The sequence below is a fragment of the Equus caballus genome, chromosome 4 (genome assembly GCF_041296265.1).
Source record: "Equus caballus isolate H_3958 breed thoroughbred chromosome 4, TB-T2T, whole genome shotgun sequence".
Classification (NCBI taxonomy): domain Eukaryota; kingdom Metazoa; phylum Chordata; class Mammalia; order Perissodactyla; family Equidae; genus Equus; species Equus caballus.
The window spans coordinates 52,796,802-52,814,299 of NC_091687.1; the positions used below are offsets into that span (position 1 = coordinate 52,796,802).

A 17,498-nucleotide genomic window follows, 5' to 3' on the forward strand; every position below is an offset into this window, starting at 1 on the left:
ATTGAACTAATTTTAAATGCAGTCATGTTTCCAGTAATCTGTGACAGTTTTAAAAGTTTGAAGAGACCAGGAGTTGGAGACAACAGTAAAGCAGATGTGTTTCATTGGGATTTGTTAACATCTTACTAAACCATAGTATAGAGATATTTCAGGAGGCAAACATCAGGTCAAACAGCAACACCTCCTTTTTAAACATACATAATTCCATGTCAGGTGACAAAATGAGAGCACACAAGCCACCAAACTCCTGGTCCAGTATGCAACCATCACAGATGTATATAAAATATAAGGTAAGTGATTTTTTTAAAAGTCCTGAAAGTGACACAACAGACTATTAATTTTAAAGAAGATACACTCATTCATCAAAAAAATTAAATAACCATTGACCACCTATTACATCCCAGACACTGCCTTAGATTCAAGGGATTCGTCAGTGACCAAGGCACCAGAGTTCAAGGAGCTTCTATTCCGGAGAGTGGTGAAAGCAGACAAAAAAGAAAGATAATAAATGACCTTGCTAAAAGGTGGTAAGCACAATGAAAAGATGAACAGGTGGAGCAGAGGAAGGGAGCTCCAAAGTACAGGTACTGTGGAGGGGTGTCAGGTCACAGAATTGCGGTAGTTGGTATACTATTTGACAAAATGATAGTTGAACAAACACTTGAAGGATGTGAGGGGATTGGCAATTATACTTTTAATAATAAATTATCAATTCAATATGAAAGTCTAAAAAGTTAAGCTGATAAATTACGCAGCAATCTTATCTGATAAACAGAGCTGAAGACTAATATCAACGTAACAGAGAGCAAGAATGATGGTAAAAAATAGTCTCCTCCATACTTCTTTCTTTGCTCCACTCAACTCTTCTTTTCCATAACTCCCTTCTTCCTGATTTCTCACTGTGGTCTTCTTTTCTTTCCCTGACAAATTCACACGCTTCCTCTCCTTCTACACATGTATTTTTTTAAATTGTAGAAATAATTAGAAGTGTTTCCAATAATACATTATCGTTTTCCCAAAAACCAACACACTCACTTACCTTCTCCTTGCTGGAAACACTTTTTCTTTACTCAACACTGTGACCATCAGAATCATAGTAAAGTCTGTGTCTCATTTAATGATTTTAATTTTGTTCCCGAAACACTTGCTCTAAAGTGAAAAGCCATAAATTGAAAACAAAATTCATTAATTTGAAAGGGAAATTGTAAAATATATTATCCCAATCCAAAATACTCAGTTTTCACAGATTGGAATATACATATCAAGTGAATGATAAAAAACAAGTTTATGTAAATAATAAACAATAGTGTTAAGTAAAATAAAGTTTGAATATAAATTGTAATGAACTTTATTTTACTCACCAAGGAAGGAAGAGATTGGATAAGGGGTGGCAGTTGGTGCTTATCTTGAGACAGGCATGTTGATATCAAAATTGGAACGCTGCAAATGTTAGTTTCCAAGGGCTGCGGTGACAAATCATCACAACCTGGGTGGCTTGAAACCACAGAAATTTATTCTCTTATTTAGTTCTGAAAGCCAAAAAGCCAAAATCAATCCAAAAGCCTTGGCAAGCTGTTTGGAGTCTCTGAGGGAGAACCTGTTCCATGCCTTTCTCTTAGCTTCTGGCAATTGCCAGCAATCCTTGGCATCCTTGGCTTGTAGATGCATCACTCCAATCTCTGCCTCTGTCTTCACATGGTGTTCTCCATTTTACTCCATTATGATCTCATCCTAACTTGATTACATCTGTAAAGACCCTATTTCCAAGTAAGCTCATATTGACACATACCAGGGTTTAGGACTTGAATTTATCTTTTTGGTGGACACAATTCAACCTACTGGGTAGAAATTTTCTTTTCCTTAAGACTATGACAAAATAAAGGCTAAACCTGAGAGCAGTTCAAAACACGTGGGAACATACAAAATAGACTGAAGATTCAAAAGATACGGTCTTCCTTTTCACCTAGCATTTTAACATGGAGCAAAAATGTTTTGTTTCATCCAAACATGATGATCAATTTGAGTTTGTTCCACATGATACTCTTTTACTAGAAACTATTGTGCTAAGGAAGAGGTAAGTGTGTCTTTTCCTGAAACTATATTGTTGATTAAGTGTATTGTTTTCAGTGTGTTTGGGATGAAAAAAAGTTGTTATTCCCAATAAAGTGTTATTTTGAGGAAAGTGAGGGTAATGATGGAAAGTGGTTAACTGAACAGTCATAATGTGAGGGAAACCTATGTCTTCAGATTTAAGAGCAATCTAACTTGATCCAGACACATCATACATTTTTATGATAATATACTAAAAGCAATATTTCCAATGTATGCTGTTGAGTAGGCCCTTAAATGTTCTTAAATACCCCTACAGTCTAAAATTTCCCCATAAAATGGAGGAAGAGAAAAAAGCTTGTTGCAATGTGAATGCTAAAGTTTTCTTTTCTGACTAAGTAATTTGTATAGCAGCTGTTATGGGTTGAATTATGTCCCCTCAAAAAGATATGTTGATCCTAACTCCAAGTACCTCAGAATGCAATCTTATTTGGAAATTGAGTCTTTGCAGATATATTCAAGTTACGATGAAGTCATTGGGCCCTAATTCAATAGTATCCCCATAAAAGGAGAAAATTTGGATAGAGACGGACACTATGCAAAGATAAAGGCAGAACACCACATAGAGATGAAGGCTGAGACCAGGGTGATGCATCTGCAAGCCAAGGACCAGCAAAGATTGCCAGAAAACCACCAGAAGCTAGGAGAGGCAGGAAACAGATTGTCTCGCAATCAACTCCATTGACACCTTGATCTTGGATGTCTAGCCTCTAGATCTGTGAGACGATAAATTTCTATTGTTTAAGCCACCCAGTGTGTGGTAGTTCACTCTGGCAGCCCTAGAAACCTTTACAACTCTTGGTATAAAGAGAGCTAAAATTGATGTGACAAAAATCTCAAGTTATATGTCATGGACCTTCAAGGTTGGTCTTGAACAATGGAAACTTCAAATATTGAATGCCGAGGGTCTGTCTTATACTGGAGCTTCCCAGAACTACCCTTCTAGGAGAGTGTGGTTTAATCATTGCTCCATCAACAATGGGAGATGCAACTCAGTTTCCTTTAATAAGGTGGTTGGTAGATGAAGTTTTGTCTCTTCTCTTTCACTTTGGGTGATTAACTCCAAAGCAGGGTCTGAGATGTTACTGAAATATAACATATATATAGCAGCAACTCTTCACTATCAGCATAATACCCATGTTTTTGCTCCTTCCTTTGTAAAAGAGGATAGGAGGAGGCAATGTACCCAGCTAAAAGTACATTTCTCAGGGCCAGCCTATTGGCGCCGTGGTTACGTTCCACTTTGGCAGCCTGGGGTTTGCCAGTTTGGATCCCGGGTGCGGACGTGACACTGCTCAGCAAGCCATGTTGTGGTAGGCATCCCACGTATAAAGTAGAAGAAGATGGGATGGATGTTAGCTCAGGGCCAGTCTTCCTCAGCAAAAAGAGGAGAATTGGTAGCAGATGTTAGCTCAGGGCTAATCTTCCTTAAAAAGACAAAAAACAAAAGACATTTCTCAGCTTCACTTGCTCAAAAGATGGTCAATAAGATGTAAACATATCTCATGAGCAAGATGTAATGAACAGTTGGATGAGACTTCTGGAAAAGTTAGTTCAGCTGACAGGTGCTGTTTTATACTTCCCCCTTTCTTTTTTTTCTTCCCCAAAACCTGGTTGTAATGTCTTGGCGTCCAGCAGCCATTTGGGGACCATAAGTGGAAGGCTAAGAAATTGGTCACAGACTCCCTGACACTCTTGTGCTACTGAACAGATATCAGTATCTGCCTATCTCCATACTTTTTATTGACTGACAAAAATAAAACTATATATTTAAATCATTCTAGTCAGCAGTCCATCAGTGGTAGCCAAATACAATTCTTAACTGATATAAAAACCTATCTACACAGTGGACACACCCTTGATTTCCAAGTCTCCAAGTAGCTTAATCTGAATTTGTCATACTTTACAACATAGTTTAATGCACTAACATTCTTCATATTTTTTATTGAAACAAATGTTTGACCATGAGAACACTACTGAACATTTCAGGGAACATAATTCTAATAAAACCACAATAAATATTTTTATTTTGATGTCTGTTTTTATTTTATCAGGCAACTGTTTCAGAAATAAAGAAAATAACTGCCCCCCCAAAAAACCCTTCAACCTACTTTACAATTTTTCATTAATCAGAGCAAGTAATCATTTTTCAACAGCCACAAAATGGGTAAGACCTAATTGTTTGAATGAGTTTAACAGCGTTTTAAATTTTATGGGCCACTAAAATATATGAAGACTACCAGTGACTATTCATGGATTCACCGAGACCTCTCCGAGTAGCTTCACTAGCAGAGGAGTGGCAAATGTGGAAAATAAAAATGGAAGAACTTGAGGAATACTTTATTCTTTGGGCATATTAGCCACTCCTTTCGAACTCAAGGAATGTCTACGGCATAATTCTAAAAAGAATATAGGTAGCTGTAATATGGGAAATACTTTAAAAGATATACCGTAGAACCACTTAGCTGGGGACCTACCAGGTAGGTTTTTTTCATTCATAGTCCTATGGATAAGAGAATAAATGGAACCACTCTTCACTTTTGATAATTCTTGTTTCCTTTCTCCATTCAAAGAAAACTTAAAGGAGAAGAGAAAAAAGGAGGCTATCATCTGAATTCCTTCTAAACTGACGCTACAGCATTGCCTAAGATTAAGTTTGTATAATCTTTAACAACATAAAGCTAAACATATGTGGTCAAAATGCCTCTTTTAAAAAAAGAAAGTAAAGTTTTAAGGGATTTCTCCATGCTTTTCTAATTAAATGAGTTTATTAAAAAGCTATACTTTTTCAGCAATTTCCCCCTAAAAGTTGCATCGTTTCATTTAAGAAGTCTTAGCTCAACTGAATTACTTGGCATTGCTTCTTTGAGAGTGTCATTTACCATATGAAAAAACAAGTTGCCCATGATGAGCAAGGACCTGAGATGCTTCAGACGGTTTGGCTTCTCTTCTTGGCTACAACTCAGCTCAGCAAAACTGTCAGTCAAGGGCACAAGGAAAAATATTTTTAATTGATTACCATTCGAGAAAAGTTGGCCACCAAAACCTTTTAGGGTATGTCTTCCCAGGCCTGTAAGTCACTCATTGACAGTCTTAAGCAACAACAGATTTCATTTAAGAAATATACTATAATTCTTGGCCAAAGGAATGAAAGTCTTATGTGGTTCTAGCATTCTCATTTTTCTCTCCTCCCAGTTGTAGATTTTCACTTTAGGACCTCTGATCATACTACTATTTAAAATGAAACTTTTTCTCTTTCAACCACCCCATTCTCTCTCTCTCTCTTTCTCTCTCTCTCTTTTTTATTTTCATGGCTATTATCCTTCCAAATCTGTTTCCAAATTAGAACATTCTTGAGTCTGACACTTACCTTGATACATAAGTGAAATATCTCAAATGTGGATGGCATCTTAGAGTATAATGAGATTTCATGTTCATTATTTTATTTCCAATGAGGTAGGTCAGATAGGGAGAATCATAAATACAAATTCAGACACTGAGGATCAGAACAGCTATTTTTAACTCAGCCAGGATCACATATATATACTAAGTGACAGAGACAAGACTAGAATCCAGTCTTCAACTTCCTAGTCCGTTCTCCATTCACTCTGCAGTACTTCACTTCTACACTTGCTTTTGAAATGGGGACTTTTGCCTCCTTGACTAGAAAGATGATTGAAGTGACTCATGGGAGATGGAATTCCCTCCCAGTCAGACATGTCTCCAAATTGAATTATTATTGTCAGGGAAAGTTTAAGAAGGTACTAAGGTCTAGAAAAAATGTCCATTTAAAATAAGCAATTTATATTACGTTACTCTTGAAAATTAGGTCATTTGCCAAAACTAATATTCAATGCTATTCATTGCAAATCTAACACAAAGCCATTCTTAAAAGCTGAACAACTGACAAATGTTTCCAGAGGTATCCTTTGCCTGAATTATGTGTTTACCTTGGGGAATTTTATGAAGGCAGGTACAGGATGTCATAACAATGTCTGCTTGGATCAGAGGGCTTTTGCTTCTAGATTTATGGGACATTTGGCTTGTATTCTTTGTATCGTCTATCTCATCAGTTATTTCTAAGGATGTTGCCACGGTCTTGGAAAATAATCTACAAGGTTAGTGAAGGATGAAGATTGGTGGCAGAAATCCAGTGCTTCTCTTTTGTTCTTCCAATTCCTACTTAATTTTAGCTCCATCTGTAGCCATGAGAATCAGCCCAACACAACTACAAAAATAAGGTTGAATAACACCAGAGCCTAAAGAAATAAAAACAAACTTCCTAGGTGAGGACATAAATAGCTGCAAGCTTAAAATGATGTATACCTACATTTTTTTTCTTGATTATTTTTCTGTTTTTCTTAGCTATCTATGTGAGAGAGGAATATTCTTAGTTTATATAGCAGAGAAAAAATGCTAAACCTTCTCTCATACCAAGAAGTAATTTGCTCAATCAATTGTCCATTCAAAAATATTTATTGAGAGCTTATTCTGAGAGAGAAACTGTGCTAAGTAATGGGGATATGGTATGAATCAGACAAGTATGGTCTTGCCTTCGTGAAGCTTACAGTTTCATGGGAAGGTACAAAAGTAAAAATTAAGATTAAACGTGATAAATCTTTAATAGTGAGAATATAGGATTCTATGAGAGAATTTAGAACAAAACATCCCATAGGCATATGTAAGATTAAACAGATTCGCTGTATTCAGATTTAACACAACTGGAACTTTCTCTCTATCTTCAGAAACTATGTAAGAATAAAAATAAATAAGTGATATTATTATAAGGATACCTTGAGCTTGTTAAAATGTATTAAAAAAGTAGATCATTCTTAAACTTGAATCAATTAATAAATTGTTGTATTGTATTATTTGCAATGTGGTATGCTGTAACACTGTGCTTGCGATGTCATCTTTCTAAATATGAAGAGATTATTTTGAACATCAGTTTAGTCCAAAATAAAAAGACATACTCTTTTATGCTAATAAATTTTTTATAACAGTGGGACTCTACCTTCATTGGTCCATGTCTTAAATTGGGTGCACCTACCCAATAAAGCCTACCAAAATTCATCAATATGGTAGGAAATAGGCAACTACAGCTAACGTTTATTATAGTGTTTCTATGAAAAATAACCAAACAACACTTGGCAAGATTCCATACTGATTTTACAATGTCATTCCATTGACATCAAATTTCTTGTTGTGGTAGAATCCTCAAACCTACACTGCAAAAATCTTGGCTTTGATGGTGCGGGCCCTGCGGCCGAGTGGTTAAGTTTGCGCGCTCCACTGCAGGCGGTCCAGTGTTTTGTTGGTTCGAATCCTGAGCGCGGACATGGCACTGCTCATCAAACCACGCTGAGGCGGCGTCCCACATGCCACAACTAGAAGGACCCACAACGAAGAATATACAACTATGTACCAGGGGGCTTTGGAGAGAAAAAGGAAAAAAGTAAAATCTTTAAAAAAAAAAAAATCTTGGCTTTGAGTTGATGACTTGAAAAACAACAACAATTATCCAATTGAATGAACAGCAACATTTTTTCTGTTTATGAATCTGTACTGCTATCAGCTGGTTTAAAAAAAGTTTCCACAGGAACTTTATTCCAGTCATTAAGATAGCCAAGTACTGGGATGCTAATAGATGCTCAAAGATTAGCCAGCTGGATTTTCAAGGTTTTTTGTAATTTGAGATGCCTTTCGATTACAACAGTAAGAGTCGATTGAATTTTAGTCTTGAGTCACATGAGAGTTATTGTGGTTCTAATTTAACAAAGGGATACTTTGTTAAAGACTTGTTTCTTCCTTATCTTTCTAACACAATACATGTCCATTAGATCACTGGTGCAAATTTAACTACAGGGATCCATGGAACTGACAGGGATCAGAGTCCCCCAAACCATAGAATCTGAGCAAATGTTTGCCAAACTCAGGTTTATACCACTTCAAAATAAATACCTTCCGACTTCTCCATCTCGTCTTATCTCCTAAAGGGCTACCAATTCTGCCAGCTGCAACAGCTACAGCTACAGCTATAACCAAGCTCAATCTAGAGCAGATATTACCAAAGAAATAATACAATTTTTTTGATGTTCGTAATTCCCAAGAGAGTAGTTGTCAACTGGCCAGGGAATGTGTCTATGTGAGCCAAACCACAGAGAAATATTCTTATCTAGTGTATATTTATTTTACTATTTGGCATATCATAAATATAATCCAAATTTCCGTTTCTTCATAAAATGTTAATATATGTGTTCTTGTCTGAGGCTGGAAATCTCTCCAGTGCTTTAAAAGAATAGCAAAATTAAAAGTTTCGTGCTATATTCAGATATTTTGATTTACTGCATTTTAAAAATCTTAATTTTTATAACTAGTCTCAAATAATATTTAAAATATGCCTACTACCCCAAAATAGAAAAATATTCGTACCCTTTAAATACATTTTAAAAGAAAATATTCTAATTTTTGAGTCAAATAATCCACTATCTATGAATATTTTTATCTGGCATATGACATATAGCACGTGCTCAAAAGAAGATTGTTGAATTTATTGAAAGAACAAATTAAGTATATAATTATATAAAAACATCTAGTCATATTAACATAATGTTAGCTGTAATATTCTACACTTTTATAGATCCAGTCTAATGTAAAACCCTTTTTCACTGATCCACTTAAGAAATCCACTTTCAAAATAATGAAAAATAAAGAATATTCATACTTTTTTAATTTTCTGCTGTCTTCTATTTTGAAGATTAACACTTTTAAAGTAATTAAAATTTGACTTTTTAATAATTTTTAGCTTAAGAAATTTGACTAAACACAGATATTTACTTTCTTCCTGGGGCCACCCACTTATTAAAATGATAGTAATAACACCACCAAAAATAAAGACTATACTCAAAACAGTGAAAGAAATGGAAGGAGAATGAGTAGTGTACTAGAGAATTTAGCAAGAACAACAAAAAGTAGATGAGAATTATTTTTCTTGGGCAGCCTAGATACCCTAACAAAACCTTCCCTGAAAATAACTAAAAATGCAGGATACAGTGTACATAGCATCATTTAAATATTTAGAAGTGCTACAAAAAGGTAAGGATTGTTTGAGGCCAAAGATGAAGTGAGAAAAACTAAGCAAAAAGGTTGTTTTTGACTTGAAGATATTTGCCAAACCCAGATAACCTTGAGGTCTAGTTTTCAAAGTTTCACAGATCATAGGAAACGTGAAATAAACCCTCAAGCCAAGCCAATATGGAAAGTCTTACAGATGATTTTCCTACATAACTGGAGAGGTCATGGTGCAATGTTCTTGGTTAGTGTACAGGTGAACTCTGTCCCCTAGAGTCTCCTGCTGTCCTCGCTCAACACACTCCTCCAACCTCCCCCTACAACCTATGCTTCTGCTGCCAATCGTACAAAGAAAAATTGTCTGTCTTGAAAGTTGGTGCTGGTAGAGGAACAAAATTAACTCTCTTAAGAATTTATAAATACAATTAGGTCCTCAATGAGATTTATAATCCAATACCTTACTACCTGGAAAGTTTGAAAAGTAATCCTCCCTGTTGCCCCTCTCTCCCCCATTTGCCTATGGTAACCACCAATCCAATCTCCATTGCTATGTGTTTGTTTATTGTTGTTTTTATCTTCTACATATGAGTGAGATCATACAGTATTTGACTTTCTCCCTCTGACTTATTTCACTTACCATAACACTCTCAAGGTCCATCCATGTTGTCACAAATGGCCGGATTTCATCATTTCTTATGGCTGAGTAGTATTCCATTGTCTATATATACCACGTCTTCTTTATCCGTCCATCCCTTTATGAGCACCTATGTTGCTTCCAAGTCTTGGTTATTGTGAATAATTCTGCAATGAACATAGGGGTGCATGTGTCTTTATGCATTTGTGTTTTCAAGTTCTTTGGATAAATACCCAGCAGTGGAATAGCTGGATTATATGGTAGAACTATTTTTAATCTTCTGAGGATACTCCATACTACTTTCCCTAATGGCTGCAACAGTTTGCACTCCCAACAGCAGTGTACTAGGGTTCCCTTCTCTCCGCATCCCCTCCAACACTTGTTGTTTCCTGTCTTGTTAATTATAGCCATTCTGACTGGAGTGAGGTGATATCTCATTGTAGTTTTGATTTGCATTTCCCTGATAGCTAATGATGTTGAGCATCTTTTCGTATGCCTGTTGGCCATCTGTATGTCTTCTTTGCAGAAATCTCTGTTTAGATCTTTTGCCCATTTTCTAATTGGATTGTTGGTTTTTTGTTGTTGAGATGTATGAGTTCTTTGTATATTTTGGATATTAACCTCTTACCTGATATATTGTTTGCAAATATCTTCTCCCAATTGTTAGGTTGTCTTTTCATTTTGTTGATGGTTTCCTTTGCTGTGCAGAAGGTTTTTAGTTTGATGTAGTCCCATTTGTTCATTTTTTCTTTTGTTTTGTTGCCCAGTCAGACATGGTACTTGAAAATATGCTGCTAAGACCGATGTCAAAGAGCGTACTGCTATGTTTTCTTCTAGAAGTCTCATGGTTTCAGGTCTTACATTCAAGTCTTTAATCCATTTTGTGTTGATTTTTGTGCACGGTGTAAGATAATGGTCTACTTTCATTCTTTTGCATGTGGCTGTCCAGTTTTCCCAACACCGTTTATTGAAGAGACTATCCTTTCTCCATTGTATGTTCTTGGCCCCCTTGTTGAATATTAGCTGTCCATAAATGTGTGGGTTTATTTCTGGGCTCTCGATTCTGTTCCACTGATCTGTGTGTCTGTTTTTGTGCCAGTACCATGCTGTTTTGGTTACTATGGCTTTGTAGTATATTTTGAAATCAGGGAGTGTGACACCTCCAGCTTTGTTCTTTTTTCTCAGGAATCCTTTGGCTATTCGGGGTCTTTTGTTGTTCTATATAAGTTTTAGGATTCTTTGTTCTATTTCTGTGAAAATTGTTGTTGGAACTTTGATAGGGATTGCACTGAATCTATAGATTGCTTTAGGGAGTATGGACATTTTAACTATATTAATTCTTCCAATCCAAGAACGCGGAATACCTTTCCATTTCTTTGTGTCTTCATCAATATCTATCAACAACATTTTAAGTTTTTGGTGTACAGAAACTTCACCTCTTTGGTTAAGTTCATTCCTAGGTATTTTATTCTTTTTGTTGCAGTTGTAAATGGGATTGTATTCTTAATTTCTCTGCCTGCTACTTCGTTGTTAGTGTATAGAAATGCAACTGATTTTTGTATATTGATTTTGTATCCTGCTACTTGACTGTATTCATTTATTATTTCTAAAAGTTTCTTAGTGGACTCTTTAGAGTTTTCTATACATAAAATCGTGTCATCTGCAAAGAGTGACATTTTCATTTCTTCTTTCCCAATATGGATCCCTTTTATTTCTTTTTCTTGCCTGATTGCTCTGGCTAGGACTTCCAATACTATGTTAAATAAGAATGGTGAAAGTGGGCATCCTTGTCCGGTTCCTGTTCTTAGAGGGATAGCTTTTAGTTTTTCTCCATTGAGAATGATATTTGCTGTGGCTTTGTCATATATGGCCTTTATTATGTTGAGGTATTTTCCTTCTATACCCATTTTATTTAGAGCTTTTATCATATGGATAATCGATATAGATTACCTATATAATGGATATATAGAGAATGGATGTTCTATCTTGTCAAGTGCTTTCTCTGCATCTATTGAGATGATAATGTGATTTTTATTCTCATTTTTTTAATTTGGTGTATCACATTGATAGATTTGCCAGTGTTGAAACGTCCCTGCATCTCTGGAATGAAACCCACTTGATCATGATGATGTATGATCTTTTTAATGTATTGTTGTATTCAATTTGCTAGTATTTTGTTGAGGATTTTTGCATTGATGTTCATCAGTGATACTGGCCTATAATTTTCATTTTTTGTTTTGTCCTTGTCTGGTTTTGGTATCAGGATAATGTTTGCTTCGTAGAAGGAGTTAGGAAGCCTCCCCTCCTCTTCAATTTTCTGGAAGAGTTTGAGAAGGATGGATATTAAGTCTTCTTTGAATGTTTGGTAGAATTCACCAGGGAAGCTATCAGGTCCTGGACTTTCATTTTTTGGGAGGTTTTTGGTTGCTGTTTTGATGTCCTTACTAGTGATTGGTCTATTCAAATTCTGTACTTCTTCTTGGTCCAGTTTTGGAAGGTTGTATGTTTCTAAGAATTTATCCATTTCTTCTAGATTATCCAATTTGTTGACGTATAGCTTTTCATAGTATTCTCTTATTATCTTTTGTGTTTCTGAGGTGTCCGTTGTAATTTCTCCTCTTTCATTTCTGATTTTATTTATTTGAGCCTTTTCTATTTTTCTTGGTGAGCCTAGCTAAGGGTTTGTCAATTTTGTTTATCTTTTCAAAGAACCAGCTCTTGGTTTCATTAATTTTTTCTATTGCTTTTTTAGTCTCTATTTCATTTATTTCTGCTCTGATTTTTATTATTTCCTTCCTTCTGCTGATTTTGGGCTTTGTTTATTGTTCTTTTTACAGTACCTTTAGATGTGCTGTTAGATTGTTTATTTGGGATTTTTCTTCTTTGTTGAGGTAGGCCTGAATTGTATAAACTTCCCTCTTAAAATCACTTTTGCCGTATCCCATAGACTATGGCATGTCATATTTTCGGTTTCATTTGTCTCCAGGAATTTTTTTTATTTCTCCTTTGATTTCTTTATTGACCCAATCGTTGTTCAGTAGCATTTTGTTTAATCTCCACATTGTTGTGGCTTTTCTCATTTTCTTCCTGTAGTTGATTTCTAGTTTCATACCTTTGTGGTCAGAAAAGTTGCATGGTATTATTTCAATCTTCTTAAATTTATTGAGACTTGTTTTGTGGACTAGTATGTCATCCATCCTGGAGAATGTTCCATGTGCATTTGAAAAGAATGTGTATTCTGTGATTTTTAGATGGAATGTTCTATATATACTCACTAAGTCCATCTAGTCAAATGTGTAATTTAAGGCCAGGGTTTCCTTATTGATCTTCTGTTTGGATCATCTATCCATTGGTGTAAGTGGAGTGTTAAAGCCCCCTACTATTATTGCGTTACTGTCTATTTCTATGTCTGTTAATAATTGCTGTATATATTTAGGTGTTCCTATGTTGGGTGCATAGATACTTACAAGTGTTATATCTTCTTGTTGGATTGTTCCCTTTATCATTATGTAGTGCCCTTCTTTGTCTTGTTATAGTTTTTGTTTTAAAGTCTATTTTGTCTGATGTAAGACTTGCTACCCCTGTTTTCTTTTCTTTGCCATTTGCGTGGAATATCTTTTTCCATCCTTTCACTTTCAGTTTGAGTGTCTTTAGGTCTGAAGTGTGTCTCTTGTATGCAGCATACATATATGGGTCTTATTTTTTTTTTTTTTTCCAACTGGCCACCCTATGCCTTTTGATTGGAGCATTCAGTCCATTGACATTTAAAGTAACTATTGATAAATATGTATTTATTGCCTTTTTGTTCCTTTTTTCTCAGTGTTTTAGTAGTTCTTCTCTGTTCCTTTCTTTTTCTCTTGTTCTCTTCCCTTGTGGTTTGATAGCTTTCCTTAGTAATATGTTTGATTTCTTTTGTCTGACTGATTTGCTTACTTACTGTACATTTCTGATTTGTGATTACCATCAGGATCCTATATAATATTCTATGTATATAACAGTCTATATTGAGTTGATAGCCTCTTTAGCTTGACCTCTTTCTAAAAGCTCTACTTTTTCACTCCCCTCCTCCCACATTTTATGTTTTTGAAATCATATCTAATCTCCTGTTTAGTGTGTGTCTATCCATTACCCTCTTATCATTGAAACAGGTTATTTTAGTACTTTTGTCTTTTAACCTTCATATAATCTTCACAGGTGGTTGATCTACTACCTTTACTATATTTTTACCCTTATTGGTGATTTTATTGCCTGGTTTTTTGGGATTTTTCTTTTTGATAATTTTTTTGTCCCTATTTGTGGTCTTCGTGTTCCTGCTTAAATAAGTCCCTTCAGCATTTGTTGTAGAACTGGTTTCTTGGTGATAAATTCCTTTAATTTTTGCTTGTCCAGGAAGCTCTTTAATTCTCCTTCCATTCTGAATGACAACCTTGATGAACAGAGTATTCTTGGCTGTAGGTTTTTTCCTTTTAGCGCATTAAATATGTGATACCATTCTCTTCTCACCTGTAGGGTTTCAGAGAAGTCCGCTGATAGCCTTATAGGCTTTCCCTTCTATGTCACTTATTGCCTTTCTCTTGCTCTTTTAGGATTCTCTATCTTTAATTTTGGACATTTTAATTATAATGTGTCTTGGTGTGGGCCTCTTTGGGCTTATCTTCTTTGGAGCTATCTGTGTTTCCCGTACTTGGATATCTGTTTCCTTCCTTAGGTTAGGAAAATTTTCAGCTATTATTTCTTCAAATAAATTTTCTGCCCCTTTGTCTCTCTCTTCTCCTTCTGGGACACCTATAATAGGAATAGCATTGTGCTTGATATTGTCCCAGAGTTCCCTTAGACTGTTCTCATTCTGTTTAATTCTTTTTTCTTTTTTCTTTTCAGCTTGGGTCATTTCCTCTAGTCTTTTGTCTAGCTTGCTGATCCATTCTTCTTTATCCTCTACTCTGCTATTGAGTCCCTCTAGTGAATTTTTCATTTCGACTATTGTATTCTACACTTCTGATTCGTTCTTTTTTATATTTTCCAGTTCTTTGTTTATGAGCTCACTGTGTTCATCCAGTCTTCTCCCAATATCTCTGAGCATCCTTATGCGTTTCTTTTTTTTAACTCTTTGTCAGATAGGTCTCTTATTTCTGTTTCATTTAGTGCTTTTTCTGGGGCTTTGTCCTGTTCCCTTGCTTGGAATGTACCCCTTTGTCTCCTCATTATGCCTCTTTCTCTGTGCTTATTTCTATGTATTAGGCAAGTTGGCTATGTCTCCTGATCTTGCAGAAGTGGCCTTATGTATGAGATGCCTTATGAGGCCCAGCAGTGTGCTTCCCTCTCATCACCAGTCCATAAGAACCAGGAGTGACCCTTTTGTGGGCTACTTGTGTCCTTCTGCTGTGGCAGAGTTGCTCTTCATGCAAGTACACAGGGAGTCTAGTCTTTCCTTCTCTGGCCAGCTATTTGTAAATCCAGTTTGGGGACCCTCAGCACCATTGGCTTCAAGGTCTAACAGCACACCTCTGTTGCAGTTTTCCTATTAATTGAGTAGGTACCCAGTGTAGCTAGTGCTAGGCTCACAGGTTTACAGTTGCTATAGACCTCAAGCCTACAAGGCTATTTTCAGTTCTCTTAGAAGTGCAGCTGAGTGAGGCTTGCCCTAGGCATGGAAGCACTCAATTGTTTCAGGTTTTGGAAGGTGAAGTTGATCCTTTTTATGGCTATTTGTGAAGCACAGCTCTTCTGCCCTGATAAGCCTCACCCCCCACAGGGCCACCAACACTGACAACACAGTCCTGATCCATGCACGCTTCCCAACCCCCTGGAGCATACTCCAACAGTTCACTACTGAGGCCCCCATGTCTCCACCAATGCCCCCCACAGTTCACCAGGTCCTCACACAGGCCTTGCCCCACAGAAGTAGACACACTCACCTACCTGTAGAGGGTCAAGGCACCCAGTCAATGCAGGCTGACAAGTAGCCTGAGGGCTTGCTGTTGAGTGGGGCCAGTCCCTAGGGTGGGCTACCTGCCCTGGCTGAACTGGATTAAATCTGCGCTCTAGCAGGTGCGGCAGAACTCTGGGCTAACAGGCCAGAGGAAGAACTCCAATGGCATCTGCAGGGGTCCGTGTCAGCACACCTGGACCAGGTCACAACAAGGGCCACCACCAATGTCTCAGTCTCCAGAGAGGTCTCTCCTCTTACTGAGATGCACCCAAAGCCTACCAGGTGAGTCTCTTTTCACCAAACTACTGTCAGCCTTCTCTCTAGTGATTTTGGGTTGCTGAGACAGGTGAGTTTGTGTGTGAGCCCTTTAAGACCTGGGCCTTTTCGGCTTTTGTCTGATGGCTTTTCTAAGGGTATTCCCCACTGCAGTTAATAGCCAGAGAACCCAGATAGTAAGACCCTTGTCTCACTTGTGCTGAGTCTGAAGGATTCTTACAGCAGTATCAGCCCCTGCTCTGGACCTCAACCCTCCAGGAAGGGCTGCGAACCTTAGGGTGGCTCCCACCTGGTCAGCTGAGAAACTCCGCTGCTGCTGAAGATGGCTTTTTTTCTCTCCAGAAGGAATTTCCACCTCGTCCGCCTTAGTCAGGACTGTCCCTTGTTGTGGGGGTTCTTTTTATCCAGTTTTAAGTTTCTTATCCAGGGTATTTTTCCAAAAATAGTTGTAACCTGGGAGGAGATGAGTTCAGAGTCTGCTTACATTGCCATCTTGATGAGATCTCCCTGAAAAGTTTTAAGCCATAAATTTATTTTGAAGTGGTCCTAGATTAGAACAAACTATAAGCACTGGCAAAAACAACTTCGTATCTTTTCCGAGGGACACCAATCTTAAAGGAAGGCCTTAAGGAAATACCAGATAAGCTTACAAGAAACAGGAACTCACACTCAAAAGTCACCAAAAGTGTAGGAAATCAAGCACCACAAAGGAGAACTAGCAGAATTAACTTATAGCAGCATCAGACCCTCAATGTGTCCCACAAGCAATACAAAATAAATATATTTTTAAATTAAAATCCAAAGAAAGGATTGAATATATGAGTAAAGAGCAAAAGACTAAAAACAACAAGTAGATTGGAAAATAATCAAATTCAACTTCTTTAATTAAAATAATGAATAATTCAATGTCTGACTCTTATTTCTGGCTATGTTAGAGTATCAGGAACCAGATTTATCATCCTACATTAAGTAAATAGAAAATTGACAAAATGTATGAAATTACTGTTTTCAGATATGATACAGTAGGCAGTGCAGATCTTTGATCCCAGAGAGAAGGGAAACTAACAAGGAGCGATCTATGACTGTCCCCCTGTAGGCAGTTTCCAGCCCACAACAAAGGAAGGGAAAAACTCAGAGAGAGCCTGGTGGTATCACTGAGTTGAAGAGAGAGAGATTGGAGTTTGGGGAGGTTAAAGCAGCTAACACTTAGAGAGAAATTACTGAAGAGGAGGGAACTACTTAGAGAGAAAGTTCCAGAGAGTGAGCATTTGGTGGAATACTGCTCTGTGCATACCTGAAATGGAACTATCTGAGATGACAGAAATAACAAGTGGAAACCATTAGGCCAAATAATTCCAAGAACTTACACAAGCCTAGGAATATGTTCCATGTAGCCAGAAGAAAAAGACCTCATAATACATGAAGCATACAGAGGAATTCCCAAAAGCTTATATATAAAGATTATTAACAATATAAATA

At 36.8% G+C, this 17,498-nt stretch overlaps 1 long non-coding RNA gene across 1 annotated transcript; it reads right to left on the reverse strand.

Moving 5' to 3' along the window:
* Positions 1-1,361: 1,361 nt before the first annotated feature.
* LOC138923752 (uncharacterized) lies at positions 1,362-16,528 on the reverse strand. Its single transcript, XR_011437834.1, has 3 exons — positions 16,309-16,528; positions 9,818-9,981; positions 1,362-3,536 (listed from the first exon to the last, which is right to left on the reverse strand). It is a non-coding gene; the product is annotated as an uncharacterized lncRNA (long non-coding RNA).
* Positions 16,529-17,498: the final 970 nt, after the last annotated feature.